At 39.4% G+C, this 19,285-nt stretch overlaps 1 long non-coding RNA gene across 1 annotated transcript; it reads right to left on the bottom strand.

The window, feature by feature from the left end:
* Positions 1-523: 523 nt before the first annotated feature.
* On the bottom strand, positions 524-9,693 carry LOC131273664 (uncharacterized). Its single transcript, XR_009180931.2, has 2 exons — positions 9,496-9,693; positions 524-797 (listed from the first exon to the last, which is right to left on the bottom strand). It is a non-coding gene; the product is annotated as an uncharacterized lncRNA (long non-coding RNA).
* Positions 9,694-19,285: the final 9,592 nt, after the last annotated feature.

The raw sequence follows: 19,285 nt of genomic DNA, 5'->3' as shown, positions 1-19,285 counted from the left end.
ATTTTAGCATTCTGGGTGTTTTCAGATATAAGGTTATATTACAAGATTTTACATGTCATTAATGCATTTTTCAAAATAATTTATTGGACTCATAGAAATATGATTTCTTTAATCTGTCTTCCATGTTGGACATTTAAACTCTTTCCTATGTTTTATAATTTTAAATAACACCAGAAGAAATTCCTTTATACACAAGTCTTGATCAGCCTTCCTAATTATTTCCTTAGACTAGAACTATTTCTTTGGAATTTGAATTACTGCTTATGAACAGTAATTCTTAAGGCTCTCAATCCAAACTACTATTAATTTGATTTCCAAAACCTTTGCTCCAATTTATACTCCTCCTAACAGTGTCAGAATCTGCTTAGCCTTCTACCTCTTCTCCACACAAAATAATAACATGCTGGGTTTTTTAAAAATCTGTGGTGATTTAAGGGTGAAAGTGGTATATTTTACTTTTTTAATTTACATTTCATTGGTGTTTTTGTTTCCTGGGCTGTTCAAGCAAATACCAGGACATGGGTTGGGTTAAACAATGGGAATTTATTTGCTCAAAGTTTTGAAGCTAAAAGAAAGTCCAAATCAAGGTATCATCAAGGTGATGCTTTCTTCCCCAAGACTGGAGTTCTGGAGCTGGCTGCCAGCAATCTTGGTCTTTAGCAAGACACATGTCAGCATCCCCTGGTCTCTCCATTGTCCTCTGGATTCTGTTGATATTCACCTTCTGACTGCTCCCTCTGTGGCTTTCTCTCAGTTTTTTGCTTCCTGTGACTTTCTCTCTGAGTTTGACTTTCATTCTGCTTATAACACACACAAGTGAAAAGATTAAGACACATCCTGATTGAAATGGGCCATACCTTATCTGAAGTAACCTCAGTAAAAAGTCCTACTTCGGTATTACTTAAATTTAAGACCATGTTTTTCTGGGGTATATGGCTCCAAACCATCACAACTGGTTACTAATGAGGATGAAAATTTTTCATTTCTATTATCCATTTGTACTTCCATTTCAGTGTATTTTCCATTAATTTGCCTCACCCTAGTTTCAACTGTGTTTTGATGCTTTTCTTGATGTGTATGTGCTCTTTATAAATTGAGGCCATTAATCCTTTGTCATATTGTAATATTTTTCTCAATGTAACATTTGCATTTCCATTTTGTTTGTGATATTTTGACATCATAAGTTGGTAAAGAGCCATCATTTATCACTTATTTGTGGGGAGGTCACAGACCTCTTGAGAATCTCACAAAGTCTCTTATCAGAAAAGGAAACCATGCCAGTGCACACACACACACACACACACACACACACACACACACGTTTGCAAAACCATTAAAGTGTTTATGGACTTCATGAATTCCCTCTATAGACTCCATCAAGTAAATTACTCATTCATGACTTTTTCATGTATCCTAAGCATCTTGCAATCCCACAGGTGATATAAAACTCATTGCAACTTCTTAGGAATTTTGATTTCTAAAAAGAATGTAGAGTAAGTTGTTTGTAGTACTGTGTTGGGGAGACTGTTTTAGAGATCAGAAAACCAGAGCTATCCTATTCTGTCACTAGCTAAATGCACTGGGAAAAGCTACTTAATCTCTCCAGATCTTCATCTATAAAGAATGTGTGGGTGTACATTTTTGTGCACAGGTGTGTGTGTGTGTAGAAGTGGGGAGAATTAACATTCCCTAAAGTCTTTCCTATTTCTAAAAAGTACATCTATATCAATTGGTGTTCTGTTATATAACCCTTTTATTTTGAAGTCATTAAAAAACATCCTGGAGAAAAGACACATAAACTCCAAACAACACAGCTGTGACTATTCAGCACTCCTTAGTTACAAGTAGTTATATTACCATTTAATGATGCCATTAAAAATGCATTGTCACCATAGTAACTGCAACATTATAAGATACCAAATCTTTCCCTGAAACACTCGTGCTGAGCTGCATACATTGTCTTATGTAATGGTTGCTTCAACATTTGTTTTAAACTGAAAAGGCACTTCTTACCCTTCTTCCCAAGCTTGTCTGTAATCATGAAAAACTATCATGGAGTTGCTTTAAAAAACTTTCTGATACTTGGAAATATACATTACTAGTTGCCAACACTGCCACTGTTTTCTAGATTGGGAAACAAAAATGTTCCCATTCCAGACAAAATTCTGGTCTAATTCTCTTCCTAACAACTTTTTATCTTTTGTTCTTTTTATGACATTTTTTTTTTCCCTGTTGGCCCTTTGTCCAAAAAATACTGGTTCTGTTTTGTTTTTTTTTTTTTTTTTTTTTTTTTTTTTAATTTTTTTATTTTTTATTGACTTTGTAATAATATTACATTAAAAATATATATGTGAGGTCTGGTTCTGTTTTATTACTCCCCCATCCCTGATGCTCTACATCATGCACCTCCTAGATCCTATTTCTCCCTAGATGGCCACTAAGAACCAAGATGTTAGTTGGTGTGACTGCCATTCGCACTTGCAGAGGGCAATCTCAAAGGCTACAACTTTTTCAAGATTCAAAGAAGCTTTACTGGACACTGGACAGATAATACTGTCAGTTTAATGCAAATAATATGGATCAGTAGCCCAGCTTAAAACCCCTTCAATTGACCCTAGCCAGGCCACTTCTGCTTCACCTACTTTTAAGGTACCACTGTTACTCATTTAAAAAAATGTTTGTTGAAATGGCAAAAAAAAAAACACATGAAAAATGCTCAGCATCACTAGCAATTAGGGAAATGCAAATAAAAAGTACAATGAGATATCATAGAATGGCCACTATCAAAAAGTTAGAAAATTTTAAGTGTTGAAAAGGATGTGGGGAGATAGGAATGCTTATTATTGGTTGGAATGTGGAATGGTATAGCCACTGTGGAGGTGTTTGGTAGTTTCTAAAGAAGTTGAATATAGGCATGCCATGTGATCTGGGAATACCACTGCTAGGTATATATCCAGAAGAACTGACAGTGACACGGATAAACATCTGCACACCAACGTTCACAGTGGTGTTATAACAATAGCCAAAAGTTGGAAACAGCCCAGCTGTCCATCAACTGATGAGTTGATAAACAATTTGTGGTGTATACACACGATGGAATATTATGCAGCTATAAGAAGAAATGAAGTCATGAAGCATATGACAATGTGTATGAACCTGGAGGACAGTATGTTACGTGAAGCAAGCCAGACACAAAAGGACAAATACTGTGTATGATTGCACTATAGAACTAAATATATTATGTAAATTCATGGAGTTATAATTAGAATATAGGCCACCAGAACACAGAATGAGGATAGAGGATGGAAAGTGAGGATCAATCTGTGCAGCACTGGTAAAAAGGTTGTTTGTAAATCTTTGGAAATGAATAGAAATGGTGAAAGTACATCATAGTGTTTGTAAATATTAATAGCAGAGCATATGAGTATGACTGGCTAAAAGGGTAAGTCTAACAACATGTATGTTACTGGAAAGAAAGCTTAAAAATATAACATGGGACTGTATAACATAGTGAAACCATGTAAAATACGAATATGGATGACATTGCATATATATATATATATGACTGTTTTTACAAAATAAAAATACAAATAAACTTAGGGAGAAGGAAACAGAATAGCAAGTATGTTCAGCAGGGAAAGCAGAGAAAGATTGAGAGGTGATGAGCTTTTCGTTTGTTTATTATTGTTATTGGAATAATGAAAATGCCCTAAAAATGATTGAAGCAATGAATGAACAACTATGTGATTATACTGAAGACCACTGAGTGTATACCTCAGGTGGATTTATGCTTTATTAATATGTATCAATAAAATCAATTTGTTAAAAAAAAATTTGTTGAGTTCCTACGAGACGTTTTCCTATACACAGGGGCTACAACAGCCAATGAGACAGACAAGTACATATCACATATTTCTGTTGAAGGGGAGACAGAATACCAAAAAGTAAATGAAACAAGAGACATTTTTATGGTGATTAACCAGTCCTGCAGGACTCTAAAAGGGCTTCCATATTACCCATCCTCCCATCCCTAGCCCCCCTCAAGCCCACAAAATCCCACACAAAGGTATCCCTATGCCCCCATTTTATCCCTTTCCTGTACAAATACTTACCTCCAGCTTATCATAGATTTCACCCAAGTAGGTGTCAACTCACAACCTTCCTCTACCCCCCAACTTCCTTTAAGCCTATCATCCGGTCTCTAGCTCTCTGAGGCAGCTTGGTTTACTTATTTCATATCATTAAGGTCATGATATTCTATTCTGGAACTATTGTGATTAGTAATGGAAGTAAATGTAGCATTGATGTGGAGAAAATAGCCACAGTAGCTGCTGAGAGTAGGGATTGGGACAAAGAGAGGTGATGTGGGGGCATTTTCAGGACTTGGAGTTGTCCTGGGTGGTGCTGCAGGGACAGTTACTGGACATTGTATGTCCTCCCATTGCCCACTGGATGGACTGGGGGAGAGTGTAAACTATAATGTGGACCATTGACCATGTGGTGCAACAGGGCTCAGAGATATATTCACCAAGTGCAATGAATGTCTCATGATGATGGAGGAGGTTGTTGTTATGGGAGGAGTGGGTGAGGGGGCTGAGAGGTATATGGGGACCTCATTTTTTTAATGTAACGTCAAAAAAATACATAAAGACAAAAAAATTAAAATAAAATAAATAAATAAAACTTTTCTATTCTACACCCAGGTCCTATGGCCATGACAGATGGTTCTGGAGTTCAGTGCCTTGCCAGTGGGCCATACTTTGGAATTTGTGCTCCTGAGTGTGATGGGGGTGGACTCAGTTGTGACCTCTCGATGCATGCCTATTCTGTCACTTTTACTGAACATGTGGTTGGCACTGGGGTTGGTTTATGCTCAGGAGATTTGAATATGTGGACTGTCCATGTGCCAGCTGGGCCATGAGCCTCAGCAGAGTTGCTACACCTATGCTCCAGTTAACTGAACTTACCCAGGTCAGCTAAGAGGGAGGTGAGGCTGGTCAACCACCACTCCAGGGAACTAAGAGCGTCTACAACAGCAAGCAGGAAAATACCATCCATCAGGCATGTGGGATCTAAGCCCCCTGACAATCTAGAGGTGGAGCGGATAACACCATCCCAGGGTCCCCAGGATGGAGGAATAAAATGTGGATTAGAGTGGACTTACTAGTATTCTACTATAGAATTGCTGTGACTGTAGCAAGGGAAGAAATTATGTCATTGATATGAAAACAGTGGCCACAGCAGTTGCTGAAGGCAGAGGGAGATATGATATTGGGGCATTTTGGGCCTTGGAGTTGTCCTCAAGGATATTGCAGGCACAGATGTAGGACATTATATATCCTGCCATAACCCAATGAATGGCCTGGGAGAGAGTGTAAGTTACAGCATAAACTACAATCCATGCTGTGTAGCAATGCTCCAAATGTACTCATCTAATGCATTTAATGTACCACATTAATGAAGGAAGTTGTTGATGTGGGAGGAGTGGGTGGTATTGGGGAGTGGGGTATATGGGAAACATCTTAAATTTTTTAATGTAACATTTTGTATGATCTATGTATCTTAAAAAATATAATAAAAAAGAAAAAGAGGCAAAAATAAATTAAATAAATAAATAAATAAATAAATAAATAAAATAAAAGAGCTTCCAAGTGGAGGGACCCCTGGAGCCAAGTGCTGAGATAGGGGAGAATTCTGCATGTTCTTGGAACAAAGGCCAGGGTGCCTGGAGCATAGTAAATGAAGAGGAAACTTGTTCAGGATTAGATCAGGGCGAAAAGTATGGCCCATTTCCTATAAGATCTTGCAGGGCAAAATGAGGGGTCTGGATGTTATTCTAAATCTAATAGGAGGGAAACAGATTTGGCCCAGTGGTTAGGGCGTCCGTCTACCACATGGGAGGTCCGTGGTTCAAACGCGGGGCCTCCTTGACCGGTGTGGAGCTGGCCCAGGTGCAGTGCTGATGCGCGCAAGGAGTGCCGCGCCACGCAGGAGTGCCGCGCCACGCAGGGGTGTCCCCCGCGTAGGGGCGCCCCACGCGCAAGGAGTGCACCCCATAAGAAGAGCCACCCAGCGGGAAAGAAAAGTGCAGCCTGCCCAGGAATTGTGCCGCCCACACTTTCCCTGCCGCTGACAACAGAAGCAGATAAAGAAACAAGACGCAGCAAACAGACACAGAGAACAGACAACTGGGGGAGGGGGAGGAATTAAATAAATAAATCTTAAAAAAATAAAATAAATAAAATAAAGCCAAAAAAAAAAAAACCATCACATTTCCCAAAGAATGAGTGAAGTACTAGAACTTTCTAAAAATAAATAAATAAATAAATAAATAAATAAATAAATAAATAAATAAATCTAATAGGAAATTGATGGAAGGTTTCAAGAAGCAGAAGAGTAAAATGACCCAATATACTTTTTTAAAAGATAACTCCTGGCTGCTATTTGGAGAATAAACAGAGATAGAGAAGTTTGAAGGAGCTGCAATAGTCAAAGTCAGATATAGAGGCAGTGTAATTGCCAGCAAATACAATAGCTTGGAATTTGGAAGCTTCTTTTCAATTAAGATGAAAAGCCTTCATCTAGGATGTTAGAAAATTTGCTTTCACATCTCCCCCAAATGCCATCATGGCTGCAATTATCTAGTCCAAATTCTGATGGACCAGTGAAAAGAAAACAATCATGCCTCTTCTATTCCAGGACTTCTCAGCCTAGCTTTGCCTTGGTCAAATATTCCCAAAAAGCACAAATCACAGAATCTAAACAGAACTTTGAATAAACCCCTGTAAAAGCTGTATATATGACTTAATATAAAACAGAATTGAGTTAGAACCAGAACAGAAACCCAACACTGTTACCTCCCTATATGCAGTTTTGACCACTAGCCCACATTTCCAGTGACCCCAGATATTTTCCAGTAAAGCTCCCAATGCTTATTCCAAAATCCTTTTCTGTGCAGCTGTCATCCTGAAAGAATGTAACAAATAATTGAGGGAAGTAATTAAATAGACTAATTAACCTTAGGGTGTTGTCAGAAAACTTAGCAGAGATTTGCCAGCATCTTTTGTACCAAACCACTATTTTATGTGGAAAAAGAATGAAAAATTGTTAGAACTGCAATGAAATCTTAGCGTTTATTCTAGCCCAACCCCCTTGGTGGTACAAATAAGTAAATTCAAGTGATTTGCCTACCATCACAATACTTTAGTTTCAGATGCTAAATAATACCACACACAGTTAATGCCTTTCCTCACATAGCTATATTCAATCCATTTATCTTACCTCCTCTCCCAAAATTCTACCCCAATCATTTTCTCCACCCCCGCCCCCCGTTATTGGCTCATATTGCATGGGCCATCATCATGACCACTCACTTGCATTCAGTTTTCTTAACCTTCTTTCACTCCATCATATTTTGTCTAGGCCCTAATTATGACTAATTCAACTTTCTATGTATTCTATATACTTTCTATGACTATGGCTGTATTAAAGAAAAAAGGTCAGAGCTAAGAGGTCTCAGTTAGGTATGTGAACACTAACCTCAAGGGACTTCTGATGCTTCCCTATAATCCTACTGAACAACCATAGTCAATTCACTCTCCCACTCTTCAAAGAGCACCTTCTCCTTAACATCAAACTCCATTACTTCCTATCACCTTTGTGTCATCACACTAAGAAAATTTAAGCAATCATAAGAGAACTTCCAAATACTTCCTATCAAATCTGCCTCCTTATCTTTAAGTGTGCCCATACATACTGCCTTCCCTTCTGTTACAGAAGATGGACTATCTGCCTTCCTCATTCCTTTCATTCTTGACTAGATTCCACTACTTCTTTCCTACCACAGAACATTGGTCCTGAATGGCCCCTCTCTGCCCTGTATCACCCACTTCCCCTTTCTACAGATAGATATAGGTATCAAGATCAATAGTTAGAGAGACATATTTATTCATGATTCCACAATTCAGGCTGAAACGGTGGACAGTCCCCCTGGTTTTCTCTCATGAGGTCATAGTGACTGCAGTCACCTGGCAGTTCAGCTGGCATTGTGAGTTTAACCTGGCCTCACTCCTATGTCTGGTGATTAGCTGGGGATGTTGGCTGAGTGCCATCATTCTCTTCCATGTGGCCTTCTGGCAAAATGGCTGCTATTTTCAGTATAATGGTAAAACATTCCAAGGGGATAAGCAAAAGCAACGAAGATCTCTTAAGACCTTGCTCAGCAGGCACATCACTTCCATAGCACTCTATGGGCCAAAGCAAGTTCCAAAGACAGTTCACATTAGAAGGGAGGAGAAAAACACAACTCTTGAAGGAAGGAGCTGCAAAGAATTTATGACCATTTTTAATCTACCACAGTCAGGGTAATTGAAGAAATATCAATACCTTCTTTGCTGAAAGCAAAAAGAAGCTCCCTCAAACACTATCCCTACATCTTCAAGAGTTCTCACTAAACTTTCAGAGGGAGAATTATGCCCCGGCTTGAGCTATATTAGTCATCTCCTCCCATAATTCCCCTTCTCAGCAGGAACATTGGAAATAATCTAAGAGAATTATTCTTTCTTTCTTCCAAATTTCCTTTCCTCTCAGACACACCCCCATTTCAACAGCAAAGTCATTGCCAAGAACAGTTGGGGGAAGTGGAGAAAGGTGGGCAAGAGAGAGAGTTTGCTAAAAATGGAATACACATTTATTTTTGAGTAAAATAGCAAGTCATTTCAAACATTTCACACAACTACATCATAAAACATGTGGAAGCGGTACAATTTCAAAGGTCTTCAATGAAAAAGGGAATATTTAGATTATATTTCTCAATCTGATGAGAATTGTATCTAGGTTTGCATGGAAACATTGGGTGGAAAAAAGGAATAGATATGAATTAGCTAGTTTGAATAAAATGTGCTCATATAGGACCTTGAAAACAACATTTGGGAGCTTAGTTAATGAGAAGAATGATACAAACATTGCAAGTGTTCTAATATGGAGAAAATTGTATTCTCTTAGCAGTCGATATACAAAAAATCCTTTGTAGAAAGAGAACCACCTTCGTTATGAAGGTGTTCTGATAAAATTTTGCAGTAGAGGCAAACTCTCTGGGCTTTGGTTTCTTGAAGAAGAGGGAAAACACTCAGCATTAAAAAAAAAGAGTGAGAGAATTTTTTTCCTGGAATGAGTAGAAGAGAAGAAAATCCAGGTCGTCCAGTGCTCATGGGCTCACAGGGTAGGAGAAACTTTGATGGAAAAAAAGATTGGAGGGAGATATTTTAAGGAAGATGCTGAGTGTAACAGCCACAACGAAAACAAAAACAAAACAGCAAAGTCTACCCAAATTCATGAAATGCTATATGTCACTGAATTTTCTTCCTTTAGTGATTGTTTAGGTTACATGTGAACAAAGCCTAATCCCAACTAGCTGAGTGCCTTGGTTTGCCAGGGCATGTTATAACAAAACATCACAAAGTGATGGGCTTAAACAACAGGAACTTATTGGCTCACAGTTTTGGAGGCTAGAAGTCCAAAATCAAGGTACTGGCAGGCCATGCCTTCTGTGAAGTCTAGCATTCTATTGGTGGCTTGCTGGCAATCAGTCTCTGCCTCTGTCATATAGTCATCTGTCTCTTCTTGGGACTTGTACTTCCAAGATCAAATTTCCTTTTCTAATAAGGACTACAATCATATGAAATTGAGGCTCACCCTGATTCAGTTTGGGCTCATCCTAATAGGATCTTTGAAAGTCCTAGTCACAAAGGACTAAACCTAGTCACAAAGGGATTAACCTGGTCCTTTGTGACTAGGACTTTCAAAGATCCTTAGGAAAAAGAGTGGGGGGGGGAGTGGGAGAGTTCACTTAAACCCATCTCCAAAAGGGTGGAAATAGGACTGGAACCAGGAACTGGAGTTCACCCACTCTCTTCCTCTCTCATCTCTGCTTGCCTCTATGTTGAACCACCACCTCACACTTGCAAGTGGCAAGGAATAGGGTCCCAGCAGCTGCAGGCTCCCCTTCCACAGTGCCACCACCCCAGTGAGGCCACAGTGGGCCCTGGCCTTGGCCAAGCATGGGTCAGATATCCACTCCCAGACCAGTCACTGTGACCAAGAAGGTGCCAGCTTCCACTGTAAGACAGTGGGGGTGCTGGTCACAAAAAGAAGGGATCATGGCACACAAGTATTAAGTGGAAAATACTGAGGGAGTGCTAAGTCTACATGCTAGTTGGTGCTAGTTGGGATAGTTAATCAAAGCCCAGTGCTATAGAGCCAAAAATTGAATGGTTTTAAATGCCAGAAACAGTTTAAACCATTTGCTAGTCTATTTCTCTTTGCATCAAGTATTATGTTATATCAGCTTTTTATCTTTTCCAAAAAAAGGACATTGGCAGGTGACAACCATCTGGGGTCCATTTGAGGAGATACTAAACAGTAACTTGGAAAACACTTCATTTTCTCATTGGTCTTTTAGTTGTGGTCTCATTAGGCAGGCCTTAATTACATGAATGCACACATATATTTTTGTAATATTGTTAATCCACACAAATTCTCAAAGGAAATATTAAAGAAAATTTTAATTACAGATAATTTGAAAGACAAAAGGGTAGGAAAGAACTTTGGCTCTTTGACGCAATTGAGGAAAATGTGAACTGAAACATGGTTCTTTTACCTATTAGCAAGGCTTCTCTCATATATAGTACAAAATCAAACCCTTTAGATTTTATCTAAGTCACTGACTCCAAGTCTTTCTTGCTTATTTTGATCTTAAAATAGAAAGCAGTGATAGTTAGGAGCCGCTAGACATTAAAAGGAAGCAAAACCAGATCATTATCCATCTTTTAAATTACCATTGCTGGTAAATTACCATTGCTGGTAAATTAGCAGAAAGGACAGAGACCATGAAGCTACCATCTTTTATACCTTCCCTATCAAAAAAGGTCCTCTTTCCCATTCCTTATTAGAAGTCTGTCCAGGAACATAATGAGGTGGACCACGAGGAAATAAGAACTTACTGCAAATAAAGTATGTGTTAGATTCTTTCAAGCTGATGATCACACAAGGCTAATCTTTCTTATCCCCTTTCAAGGAAGTGCTTGCTTCAGATAGGCCCATACTATTCTTTTCCTACCAGGCTTTTCAGGTGGTAGTTTTCCATAATCTCCTATAGCAAGGGGAGATTTTAGACAGCACTGTGCTGCCTGAGACAGAGTCCAAGCAGCAGTTAAAGGAGCATGCATTCCAGTATTGTATTTTATTGTGCCAGTTATAGAAATACTCATACTACTGATGCAAGCAAAAAGAATATGGCACACTCAGCTAGGAAGAGCCTATGCCAGAGTCCATCCCAACAGGGCGGTACACCCCTTCTGCCCAGCTGGAGAGCCGTCATGTCAGTCAGATGAGTTGGTCCAATTCAGGGGTCTCCTCTGAAGATTATCTGAAGGCTTGAGAGGTTTTAGTTTGTTATTGGTTGATAGGTTGGTTGGTTGGCTCAGCACTTAAAAATACCACTAAAAACAATGTTAAGTGTGCCTGAACCCACTTAATGAAATGAATATACCCACCTAGTATATTAAAAAGATACAGGAGGGAAGCAGCTGTGGCTCAATCAGTTGGGCTCCAGGCTACCATATGGGAAGTCCTGGGTTCGCGTCCTGGGGCCTCCTTGTGAAGGTAGGCTCACCCACACACTGCAGAGAGCCACCAGCCTGGGCACTGTGGAGTGTTGCCAGACTGCAAGCGCTGCAGAGAGCCAACTCAGCAAGGAAATGCAACAAAAGGGAGATAAGCGAAAACACAGAAGAGTGTGCAGTGAATGCACACAGAGAGCAGACCACAAGCAAGCCACAAGGTGTGTGTGTGGGGGGGGGGGAATAAAAATAAATACAGACACAGAAGAATGCACAGCAAATGGACACAGAGAGCAGACAGCAAGGGGGAAAAAAAGCTACAAGGAGGGGATTAAAAAAAAAAAAGAATATAGGAAGAGTGAACCCTAATGGATACTATAGACTTTAGTTACTAAAAATGACCTAGTATTGGTTCATCACTTGTAATAACTTTTCCATACTAATGCAAGATGTTAATAATAGAGGAAATTATGGGGGCAGGAGTATATGAATTCTCAGTATTTTCTGTGCAAGTTTTCTGTAAGGTTAAAATTGTTCTCAAAATAAAGTTTATAATTTTTTAAAATCATTTTTTAAAATAGGAATATAGTTGGATGTACATACACATACACAGGTCCCAGGCCATAAGCATAACTACTAAGGAGACTTGCTCGCCCCTAGTGCCTGCCTCCTTCCTGCAAAATTGGTAAAATGGGTAGCCAGGAATAGCTCAGGGGACCATGCTTGTTCTGATTCTGTGCAGATATTTTTCCTTCCATTGGTCAATATATGTTATCTAATCTTCTTTTACAGACACATAGTACTATGTTCTATCCCATTAGTCACTTCCTCTCACCAAAGATGATGAACTTTCTCGGTCTGAAATTGCCCAAAGCTCCAAAGCTCAGATTAATAAACTTTTCAATGGTTATAAGCCTTTCTCAATGGTCTGTAACAACTTGGTTTTTTTCCTTCTCATTACTCAAAAAAAACCACTTCAGAATTGTGTGCACTGCCATATAGAGTCCTAGATGCTGTTCATGCTTGTTTTAGCTTGCTAAATCAGAAATGTGTTGGCTTTCATAATGGGAAATTATTAGGTTAAAAGCTTACAGTTCCAAGGCTGGAGGAATGTCCAAATCAAGGATCAGGTGAAGCTCTCTCCCCAAACAGAGGCACAGTAGAGGCTCTGCCACTCTCTACCTTCCCCTCCAGGCTCACTTTCTCCCCAAACTTAGCAGTGGGCAGTCAGGCACATGGCAGGGCATAATGGCGGCAGCTGCACTTCTCAACCCTCTCCTCCAGGCCTTGTTGCTAGTTCTGCTTTGGCTTCTCCATCTGTGGCTTTTCTCTCTCCCAGTTTCATTCATTTAAACTTCTGGAGGCTTCTCTCTGTCACTGTGACTTTTTTTCCTATGTCTGCAGTTTTACATCATTTATTAAGGACTCCAGTAAGAGGATTAGGACCCACCCTGGTCATGCCTTACTGGAGTGTTATAATCAAAAAAAAGATCCCTTAACTGAATCTAATCAAAAGGTCCCATCTACAATAGTTTTACATGCACAGGAATGGATTAACTCTAAGGATATCATCTTCTGGGATCCACCCAGCTTCAAACTGTCATATTGTTTTCATCAGTTATAGGTGTGGTACATTAAAAGCAAGAACAAAGCAATAATATCCACAGCTACAAACCACTCCTTCCACAACAATGGAAAGTTAAAAGTTCCTCCTCCAAACCACTGATACTTCAGAGAAGTTAGTTAGGGGTGGAGAAGAGGTAGCCTAGATTATTCCTGGGGAACACTCAAAGAAAGGAGACATACATAGCTAAAAATGTGGCAGAGGGCAGGTACAAAAACCTGTCCATGCAAGTAAAGAGTATTCTTGATTCCCTCCCTCCCTTTCCTCCATTACAAGGCATTGAACTTGGCACTTCCCCTCTTCTGTGAGATCCCTATTGAGTGCTGTCAGTTAGCATCCCAAAGGAATGGCTTGATTGGGAACTAAGTAAAAGGAGCTGATCTACTGTATTGTAATGTAAAACAGCTACAGCCACTTACTTGGTGAGATTATAAGATGTTCATTACAAAGTTCAGCGTGCACACACTCACACAAATGTGACAGAATAGATAATCTGAAAAACCCTAAAAATGTTTACTTTAGTAAAATCACATCCTCTTAAATGCATTTCTAAGAGAAGAAAGCAAGGGAAATAATCCTCCAAGGCTAAAAAATTTTTTTAATTTAAAAAAGGAAGTTAAGGGCCCTGAAGGTTGAGCTACTCTGGAATAAGGCTATTATTATCTATTTCAATATATTACAATCATAAGTTTTAATGAACATGTGGAGTTAGAAAACATGGCCTCAGACTCAAGGCAAGATGTTGAGGGTGAGATCTTCAAGTAAAGCCAAAAATTTCAAAAAGCAAGACCCTCAGGGAAATTAGACTAGAATAATTTCTGCTCACAACAAAGAAAATGAGAACACTTGTCCATCTTATCCTGGACTCTGTGATTTCTGTTATCATCTAGCTGCATAACACACCAAACAAAACTTTGGGGCTTAAAACAAAAATGACTTAATATTTCACAGAATTTTTGGATTGACTGGGGTGTTTTGCTTTCCTAACCTAGGTTATCCTGCAGCTGTAGTCATATGGCAGCTAATACAACTGAAAAGTCCAGAAAGAACTCATCTACAGGTCCAGGGCCTTGGTTCTGGCTGTCGGCTGAACCCCTTCTATGTGTCCTTCATCCTCAAGAAGAGCAGAAATGACAGTTTTAAGGCCACTTGTAAGAAGCAAGGCCCAATGCACAAGCTCTCATCAAGCCTCTACACTTGCTGGTATCCCACTGGCCAATGCACATTATATGGCCAACCCCAGCTTCAGTGTGGAAGGGGCCCACACATTCACACAAGGGAATGAATTCTGGGAATCATGGGTCATGGGGGGTGGGAGAGGTACCAAACTCTGGAAGAAAAAAAAAAGTCTTCTTTGAAAATTCATAATCTAAAACCTTACCTTTACAGAGCTTTGGGATTTAAATTTATACTACTTACATGGTTCTCAAATTTGCAAACTAAGAAAGTAACATAAAAGTAGTCCCTGGTTGATAAAACCACTGATGCAACTGGCAGAGCAAATGCAATTCTTCTGTGGATGGAAATATCCTCAACCCAGGCTAGACAAAAATCCCACAGATGACGATCCACTGAACTTCAGGTCACAATACATAATAACAAACCACATGAGGAAACATGTCATTATGTGTGAGTTAGTAACTATAACAATATTATGGTTCAACCCCTACACTCTCTGTCATATCACTGGAATTATACCAGTTACAGCCTTTACAGACTGACTTCTTTCACTTAGCAATAAGCATTTAAGATTCCTCCATGTCTTTTAGTAGCTTGATAGCTCATTTCTTTTCATCACTGAATAATATTCCATTGGAAGAATGTACCAGTTTGTTTATCCATTCATCTATTGAAAGACATCTTCGTTGCTTTCCAATTTTTGGCTATTATGAATAAAGCTGCTACAAACATTTGTGTTTGGTTGAGTGATCCTTTTACAAAGTACCTCAGTTCCTCTAACTCCTTTCCTCAAACCTTGGCTCTTCATTTCTCTGAGTAAAAGCCCAATTCCTTATGTCGTCTTCGAGGCCTGTAGCTTCAAAATCTGCTCCCAGCTTATCTCTCTGGCCTCATCTCCTCCTACCCTCTCCCACATTTTGTTAATGCTAGACCAGTCTCTGTACTATTCCCCCAACACATGGGCTACCCTCCCATCTTCTGAGCATTGCACAGGCTATTGCTTCTGATGGAAGATTTCTTCCCCTGATATCCACAGGAATCACTCTATTCCCTCCTTCAAGTCTTTGTTCAGATGTCAGTGTCTCAAGGGGGCCTACACTGACCACCCAGTATAAATTTATAACCCACTCCCATTCCCCCACAAGCATAATACTTCTTCATCCTGCCCTACTTTTTCTATTTAACATAGGATTTGGCATCTTGTAAGGTGATGATAATTTATTTGTTCTATGCATTATTAATTATTTGACTCTATTTGTTACACTAGATGGCAGGGATCTTCATTTTGTTCACTGATTATCTTTACCACTGTAATAGTATTTAGCACATAGCAAGACCTCAATAAATATTTGTTGAAAGAATATATTAATGAACGCTGTGGTCAACAATCCTGCATCTTTTCCAAGACAAAGTGAAAATGAATACACAGATCCCAAGGCCATCCAGCTTTTGAAGTACAGCTTTAGTACCTCAGTCGTAATAGAAAAGATATATCTTCTTTCTGTATTGTGTTTTTATGAAAAGAAGTTGAAGACTAGTAATGCCTAATCAATATGTGTTATACTAACTAAAGAAACAAATCATAAATACATAGTGTAAGTGTACAAGATAAGAAAATCACATTATTGCACCATGAGAAAGCCTTCAGAGATGTCCAAGTACAGGGAGCATAGCTGGCCAAGGACCCCAGCTTGAATCCATCAGATCATTTGCATGAAGCTTTCCACAGGTTGCTCCAAGCCAATGACTGAGCAAAGTAGAGACATTAAGATAGGGGAGTCTTCCTGGGAGACTTAGGACTCTTCCCACAGGCACCTTTGGGGTCACCTTTGGCTCAAGAACTCCCCAATGACTTTACCGAAATTTCTTTAGCACAGCAGTCTAGGATACCTCCACCAACCTCCTTTCCCTCTTATTCTCTCGGGTCAGACTTGCATTGTGTCCTGACAGCTTTTCCAGGCTTCTCCCTCTCCCTCTCTGCTTTCTCTCTTAGAGGCATTTTCCCAAGGAAACCCCTAGTCCTATCTTGGAGTGTGCTTCTTGGAAGACCTAGACTAACACATTGATACATAAAAAGCATAAATTAGGAAGTGATTACTTGTTTAATTATTTCTATTAAATAACAAATTCCCTTGAAGAAGTTCCCTTTTTAAGTTTGAAATTTTTTAAACTTCAGAAAACTACTGAAAATAAGATAAACACTAGTATACCGACACTTTCATCAGATTAAATTTAGCACATTTTATGTGATTCAACTTAGACTTAACTTTTCACAACGATGCCTACTGAGTAAGTCAAGGTGTGATTGATACTCATTCTCTGAGAAATATTCTACTCTGTTCACCTCCCTGTATTCTTGGGCTCTAGGGCCACTCAGGAAAATGAGTTGTCTGAATCCTGTCTTTCAAATAATAACTATGCTAAAGGATTACAAATAAACAATCTATAATTTATGCTCTTTCATTTTTTTATTTCAAGACCATTCATTTATAGACTTTGTTTAAAGATCCCATTAAAAGTCTCTGCAAAGTTAGCATAGTGGTTCAATATCACCTCCACTCATGAACCACCCACCCACAAGTGGGAAAAAGAAATTTCAATATTCTCACTCATCATAAACATCTTCAAAAGAAAACACCTTTGGAAGCAATGCTTTTATTGAAAATCCCTTTAAACAGCAGAGGGAAATATAAGAACTTCTACTTTTTTCTACTAAAATAAAATTACATTTTCAGAAGATTTTGGGAGACTTCCTTTTAAAAAGAAATGTGTTCCATATATATGAGGCATAGTTTTTTTCTAGCTTTGTATCAAGCATGGAAAGATTTGTCTTCTTATCTCTTCTGAAGTCTTCCTTGCTTTTCTTCCTTCACTCACTCACATACAAAACTTGTTTCTAAATAAACACCAGGACATACAGATGTAGTCCATTATCCAGTTATGTTGACCATGTAACACTAAAACTCCAGAAATCAAATCTTAGTTCATATCTGTTTGTAATAACCATAAAGGTAAATGTCACTTTACAATTCCATTCCATTCCATTTTTTCTAATTTGTTCAAAGAGCAGCTTTAGTCAGCTCTTCTTAAATATAATTTCCTACCTGCTTCCTTATTGGGACACCTCATTAATGCAAACAAATGTTTATAAGCTGAAGAACATGGATTTTTATTCAGGAACACGTTCACCGTAAGTCTGAGTGGTTCTGGACATAACAACTTTGCTTTTAATTCTTCTACTGTACTGTAAAATGTCCCTTGGGAAATTTTAGCCCATCACGCACTGAGTTTCCTTTAGCTATGACTATAGGATTGGAGCTCTAGGAGAAATACCAAGGAGATGGCTGGAATCCCTGAGGCCAAAATCTTTCCTCCTAAGAGCACCAAAGAATTTGTGATTAGTCATTTTGAGAGCTAAATACCCACAAAGGTTATCAAATTTTCCCTAGAGGGCCATCTTTTAATTCTAGTGCTATTATACTTAAGCACAATATTTTGGGGGTGGTAACAGAAGGATAAAGGTAACTGACATTCTTTGGAATCCTTTTGTTTTTATGTTCCTGTTTCCTGTTACTCAAAAGAGGAAAATAGCAACAAGAAATAAACCAAAATCATAAAAATTTAAAAATAGTATATATACTGATCTGATAAAAAAAATTAATAAGGGTCAAACCAGGCCCCTTAGAAGAGAGCAAAGGTACAGATATTAAAATGACTAGCAGATTTCTCATAGCGCAAAAAGAAATGAAGGTTAATTTCCTTACGGAAACCTTCCAGATGAAAAGACCCATCTCAGGAACGTGGGCTGAGAGGCCTTAGGCTCACTGTTCTCATTCATGCCTCACATACACAGGCCTCAGAGGTCACCAGGCCAGTCTTCAGAGAAGGCTCAACATGAGGTCTGTCCACGTGTGCTCATAAGTCCATCCTCCTCACCACCATGGGCAGCATGTGACTTACACTGGCCCATCTCGGGGCCTCACCACCAGGCTACAGTGACCTCTCTAAAGAGGTGGACACATCACCTAAACCAGGATCCCACTCTTCCCTGCAATTTTTCAACTGAATCCAAGATCCCAGACTAGGCTGCCTGAGATCATGTGTCCCTATGGATGGGAAAAACCCACAGGAAGGAAGAGAAAATGAAGCAAGTGAGTAGAGGGACTCAAATTGAATGATGGAATGAGTACCCTGAACTTTTGGTTATCTTGGATGTTATAAATATTAAATCAGTGTATCAGACCCCTACTGTAGCTTACCTCACATTTCCTTGGAACATCTTTTTACTCCAGTCCTCAGTGCAGTAGCCAGCTTCATGCAGGTATAACCTGACAGGCAAGGCCAGCTACATAATTTGCAGGGTTCAGAACAAAATGAAAAGACAAGCCCCCTTGTTCAAAAACTATCAATAATTTCAAGATGGTGAGAGAAGTGTATTCAACTGAGCACAGGGCCCTGTGCGACTGCACAGGCTGCATACCCAGGGAGCTGGCCCTGTTGGCCGCTCTCTCCCCAGCTGCACAAAGCATATGCCTCTCTGCCCCAGGCTCCTCTGACACTGTAGCACTTAGACATGGAAGCCCAAGTAAATTACACTCCACGGGGTCACCCTTGGGCAATGGAGGACAAGAGCCAGTGGCTAAATGCTACCCTCCTCTTGGCTCCCAAGGAAAAGCTAGGTATGTTCCATCTGGCTCCTCAGAGAGTCCCAGTGGGACCAAGCGTTAGTCATCCACAGCAGTAAACACCCTGGTGATGAAGCCTTGAATAGCTTTCCCTCCTTTCCTGTCCACTCACAAGCTCTTATCTCAAGATCTCCTCTCAGGCTGGACAAAGGTATCATTTGGTAGAACATGTCACATAG

Source organism: Dasypus novemcinctus, chromosome 16 (genome assembly GCF_030445035.2).
Source record: "Dasypus novemcinctus isolate mDasNov1 chromosome 16, mDasNov1.1.hap2, whole genome shotgun sequence".
Classification (NCBI taxonomy): domain Eukaryota; kingdom Metazoa; phylum Chordata; class Mammalia; order Cingulata; family Dasypodidae; genus Dasypus; species Dasypus novemcinctus.
This window is presented reverse-complemented; position numbering and strand designations above follow the sequence as displayed.